Source organism: Hirundo rustica, chromosome 18 (assembly GCF_015227805.2).
Source record: "Hirundo rustica isolate bHirRus1 chromosome 18, bHirRus1.pri.v3, whole genome shotgun sequence".
Classification (NCBI taxonomy): Eukaryota; Metazoa; Chordata; class Aves; order Passeriformes; family Hirundinidae; genus Hirundo; species Hirundo rustica.
In genome coordinates, this window is record NC_053467.1 from 1429838 (window position 1) to 1435900 (window position 6063).

Consider the following 6063-nt stretch of genomic DNA (forward strand, 5'->3'; position numbering starts at 1 on the left):
CAGAGGAGAGGAATGCCGCGGCCGGCTCCGCTCGTAACGTCACGTGATCCGGGCAGACCAATGGAAGGCGAGAAGCCGCATCAGCCGCCGCGCCCTTGGGTGGCTGCAGTCCTGCCCGGACACTGCCACGTGACCGGGGCTCTGCCGGCCGGTGTTCGGGAGCCGCCGGTCCGGCGGGGTCTGTGTCCGGTCCGGACGGTTCTATGTCCGGTCACTGTGGCTCCTGTGTGCGGCCACTGCTGGTCCTGTGTCTGGTCCGGCCAGTTCTGTGCCCGGTCACTGCCGGTCCTGTGTCTGGTCCGGTCAGTTCTGTGCCCGGTCACTGCCGGTCGTGTGTCTGGTCCGGTCAGTTCTGTGCCCGGTCACTGCCGGTCGTGTGTCTGGTCCGGCCAGTTCTGTGTCCGGTCACTGCCGGTCCTGTGTCTGGTCCGGCCAGTTCTGTGTCCGGTCACTGCCGGTCCTGTGTCTGGTCCGGTCAGTTCTGTGTCCGGTCACTGCCGGTCCTGTGTCTGGTGCGGCCAGTTCTGTGTCCGGTCACTGCCGGTCCTGTGTCTGGTCCGGCCAGTTCTGTGTCCGGTCACTGCCGGTCCTGTGTCTGGTCCGGCCAGTTCTGTGTCCGGTCACTGCCGGTCGTGTGTCCGGTCACTGCTGGGTCTGTGTCCTGTCCGGCCGGTTCTGTGTCCGGTCACTGCAGGGGATCTGTCCGGTCCGGCCGGTTCTGTGTCCGATCACTGCCGGTCCTCTGTCCGGTCACTCCCGGGATTCTCTGTCCGGCCATTCTCTGGGTTCTCTCTGGACACTCCCGGGGTTCTCTGTCCGCTCGCTCTCGGGGCTCTGTCTGGCCACTCCCCGGATTCTGTCCAGTCACTCCCGGGAATCCCAGTCCGGCCACTCCCGGGATTCTGCCCATCACTCCCGGGATTCTGCCCGTCCATCCCGGTGCCGGACACTGGTGCTGCTGGGCCGGGATCCCCGTCTGCCCTGACCGGACGGCCCCGCTGGATCCCCCGCACGCCATTCCCACCGCTTTCCTCAGCGGCTCCAGCCCGGTGTCCCACGGCAGTCTCGGATGTCTCGTCCCCTAAAGCCGTTTATTCCCGGTGCAGTGACACGGACACGGACACGGACCAAGCTGGTGCCTCCGAGGAGAGACCCCAACCGGGGAAACCCCAGGGTTTTATCCCTTCACAGTTTCCTCGCTCACAACTCTGTCTCTTTCCCCCAAACACTTCTTGAGGAAGCCTGTCCCGGCGTTTGATCTCCCTCTCTCTAAGAAAACGCTTCCTCATGTCAGCAGGACATTGCAATTTACAAGAGAGATTTAATTGGAGACAGTGTTTCCAAGCAGGGCTTTGAAGCTCTGACGTGTTTCTGCTTTTCAAGTGTCAGACTTGCTGTAGCACGAGTAGGAATGTGTAAAACCGGAATGTGTAGAGCTGGAGGTGTTTTTTAGAATCCAGCAGTGGTTATGAGTGTGCAGCTTCCATTCTTGTGTAACCCTCAGAGGAGCGCAGGCTGTTGTGCTCGCTTGGCTAAAGAGGGGAGCAAGGAGCAGCAGCGTGATCCTGGAAAGCAGAGAGGCCAGAACAGCCTTTTTGGGCTAAACTGGAGCAGTGGCTGTGGAACTGAAACAGGAAAAAAGGTTCCCTTGGTTTGTGAAGAAGCTCTTTAAGCTGGCAGCACGTGGAACTCTGCCTCACCTCAAGTCCTGGGGGGAGTTTTGGGTGCCACAATGTAAAAAAGAGCTAAAGCTCCTAGGGAGGGTCAGCAGGAAGGACACAAAGCTGGTGAAGAGCCTTGCTAGGACGGATCCCCAGGCTCCCCAGGGAATGGGCACATTCCCGAGGCTGCCAGAGCTCCAGTGGAATTTTGACACTGCTCACAGGGATGCCCAGGGTGGGATTGTTGGGCTGTCTGTGCAGGGTCAGGAGCTGGACTGGATGATCCTTGTGGATCCTTTCCCACTCAAGAGACCGTGATTCTGTGATTTTTTTAATTGCTCCCAAATAAAAGCTGGAGTTTCCAAAGGCCAGTGCTCTCTGCTCATTCCTGCCCCACTGCTGCGTCCATCCCTCCCCCTGGCATTGCTTTTCTGGTCAGGTGAATGGGGAAGCATGAAAATATTTATATATATATATATTTAATGCATTTTTAAAATACCTTTGGCAGCACAAGAGTTTTCTTAGGGCTCTGACCAGCTGGCACGGGGGCTCCAGCCAATGTTTCTTTAGTGGGTGAAGTAACTAAGAAGGTGTGTGGTATTTCTCCTCAAATGAGCCCTGACAATTCCATCCCACCTCGCTGGCTTGGGGGTGTGTGCGCAGGCGAGCAGGGAGAGCTGTCACTACTGTAGTGACAGAACTGCCTGCGATGCCTCAGCAGTCTTATGTAGAGCTCACTGGAAGTGCAAAAAACCCCTGAAACCTGATCAGAGGCTCACAGCAGCAGCACACAATTGTCCATTGCTGTCTGGGCTGCTGGGCTGGCATCCCACAGAGGGGCAGGAATTTCAAAGGCTGGCTCCTGACTGAGGAGGAAATGCCTTTTGTTTTGCAGTTTTGGCCCAGAGTTCGGTCCCTGTAGTTCCTGCAAAGGCAATGACTGAGGGTGGCTCAGTCCCATCCTGCAGCTGGGCACCAAGATGACCAAAGGGATGGAGCACCTCTGGTATGACAAAAGGCTGAGAGAACTGGGATTGTTCAGCCTGAGAAGAAAAGTTTGAGAAGCCTGAGAAGCCTGGAGGGACAGGACAAAGGAGAATGACTACAAACATAAAAGACAATAGGTTTAGATTGGATATTAGAAAAATTATTCCCTGTGAGGGTGGGCAGGCCCTGGCACAGATGGCCCAGAGAAGCTGTGGCTGCCCCTGGATCCCTGGCAGTGCCCAAGGCCAGGCTGGACATTGGGCTTGGAGCAGCCTGGGACAGTGGAAGGTGTCCCTGCCACAGCAGAGGTTGGAATGAAATGAGCTTTAGGGTCCCTTCCAACCCAAACCATTCAGGGTTTCCATGACGCTGCTCCAGGAGCACACACATCTCCTGGAGCAGGTCTCCCGACTCTTTGATATGAAATGCTAAATTACAGTTTGATTTCCCCCCAAAAGCCTCAGTCCCCGTTGCAGTGTGTGGAGATCACACACGATAACCACCCCTAACCTCCCAAACCCCACTGTGCCCCGGGGCTGCGGGGAAACTGCAGGAACATCCTGCCCAGAAATGCTCCAATAACACACAGAAATGCAGAGTTTGGGTAGCTAACCCAGCTGCAGTGATAGCATCAGCCGTGCCACAAGAGAGATTTAAAAGTAATATCCCCACAGGATCCTTATCTTTGGGATTTTCCCTAGGGGACCCCCGTGCTTCCCTTTGTTTGCTGATTATCATCAGCCCCTGGAGTCTGGGGTTTATTAGAAGAGCAGGCTTGCACATGGATTAAAGACAGCACAGGACAATATGAAGAGTTTGGTGTGTCAGTGGCTCATCAAGATAACCAGTCTGGTCAAGATAAGGAGCAAAATTACTGGAAAGCAGATCTTGAGGGCAAAGCAATAACCACAGGATGCTGGTCCCAGGCATAGAGAATCCCCCAAAGACAGCAGGGATCAAGGGGGGACACTCTGAGGGACGGGGCTGGGAGCCTGCCAGAGGCTGCTGGTGGCTTCCCAGAGATGGGGATGTCACCCTGAGCCAGGAGGGCGTGCAGCTGGAGCTGGGGCTCAGTGCACACTCCCTCCGTGCAGAACTGGAAAAGCTGCAGAGCCTGGGCAGCCACAGCCTCTCCCTGAAGGTGCCCCAGAGCCTGACCCAGCACGGGACAGGACTCTGCCACTGAGGAGTGAGGGTGATGGTCACAGCAAGGACTTCCTGCAGGCACAGCATCACCTTGGGGCAGGGATACTCCAGGAGCTGTCCCAGAGCCCCTTTTCCGCCGGCCTTAGGGCCAGACATGCTCCTGGCCACCCTGCCAGCCCCCCAGAGGCGAGTCCAGCTCGTGGGAGCTGCACAAACTGGAATCCCAAATGGAGCAGTGGCTGGAGCATCGTGCCCAACACCAGGCATGCGGGGGTGACCTGGGAGCTTGTGTCAGTGTCCCTAAACCTTTCCTTGGAGCGAGATGTGTGTGCACCGATTCTGTACATCCCCCAGAAGGGCGGGGTGTTGTTCAGTTATCCCCAAAGCTTCTCCTCTAGCACCCCTTGTCATGGAAATTCATGTGAGCAAAGGTTCCTGGGTGAGCCTTGAGAATTCCCAGATTCCCTTCTGAGTGGCCAGTGTCAAAATCCCCAAACATTATTATTGTTAGATATTTATCTATTATTAAATACCTATTATTAATAGCTGTTAATATAGATATTTAGATATTAAATACCTATTATTTACCTATATATTAAATATATACCTATATATTTATATATACCAATATATATACCTATATATTAAATAATATATATCTTTTTATATATATAAATATATATTCTAAATAGATATTTAGAATAGACTTGGCAAGGTAGAGGCCGTACCAAGCCTCTAAAGGGGGAAGTTTTAGCTTTCCTATTTTCCAGATTCTGCACTGCATTGGTACATAACTCTGAACTTCGCATAAAGTGTTAGCAAGTTCTCCTCACAGCTCAGTCACACAGAACAATCCTTTTCCAGCCCAGAACCAAGGACACCGCTGCAGCTTCAGCCCCAGAAAGTGCAAACAACAAATTGAGGGGAGCAAACTGGGAGGATGGGACTGCATCGCCTGAAGTGTAATTGGACAAGTAACACCAATGTGTAAATGGACCAAAACTCATAAATGTGTGAAAACTCGTGCCCCACTGTCCATCTTGGGTGTAGCCCTGGCCAGGCTCTTGCACTGCCCAAGGTGAATCCTTAAAAGCTTTTTAATAAATTCCCACTTTATTCCTTTAACTCTGCCCAGCCCCTGCTCCAGGCATCACCCCCAGGTGAGTTATTTGAGCCTGCAAAAGGGGCTGTGTGGGACAGCAGGAGGGTCCCACAGAGGCTCCCCTCTTTCTCAGCACTGCAATTTAGAGCTCCAAAAGCTCGAAGGATCCACGTTAAATCCTGCTGAGCCCCAGGGGTGGATTTACCCCCAAACCTGTGGCTCTTGAGGGATAACTGCAGTCACCAACGGCACCGAGGAATGGGGAACAGACAGGGAATGCAGGAGGAGAAAGCAATTTGAGAATGCTTCTTTTGCCATAAGGGATTTGAAGGGAGATTGTGGGTAGGATTACCTTAAGAGGTGAGCTCTCAGCTGGTTCATCCCTCAGATTAGCGGCATTTTGCTGGAAAGGTCTTGTTTCTCAGCAACAAATAATGACAGTACTTGGCAGAGTGGTGAAATTCTCAAAAAGAATGAGACAGGCATGTCTCATTCGGGACATGACAGGCACTGCCTTAACCAGAAAAACCTTAAAAAAAATCCCAAACAAACAACCCAAAAATAAATCTGCAAAGATACAGACAACTAAATTAGAAAGAGAAAAATTCATCAGGCTTCAGAAATACTTAAATTTAGAATGATTTCAGGGAGCCAACAGCAAGGTGTAACCCAGGCAGCTTCATTAAAGAAGAGTTTACTTTTCTTATCTGCAATCTGCCCCAGCTCCTCCTGGTCCTGTGTCTGCCAGAGGAGCAGATGCATGGATAAGCCTGATCCCTGCAGAGCCCAATCTCCCAGTCCCCCCAGTCCAGGGTTATTTATTTCTGCTCTTTCAATAAAAGAAAGGTAAACACCCCACGTCCAGCTGCAGGGGGTTGTGATGATTTTCAATACTGCCCGTCAAAGTAGAAATTAAATCAACTCCTGTTTGTTCGAGGAGGAACAGAATCATTCTCCCTGTGATTTGCTCTTTGCCCCCCGTCCATGGTTCACAAAAACCCGGGGGGTTGATCCCCCTCTGCGGGTCGGGACCCCCGGTGCGGTTCGGGGGTCGGCTCCTGCCGGGTGACGGCGGGTCGTGGCTGCCCAGCCCGGCCGGGGCCGGGGCCGTCAGCTCCCACCGCCCCGGGAGCGGCCCCGGCCGGGCGGGGTCCCCGGGGCACCGCG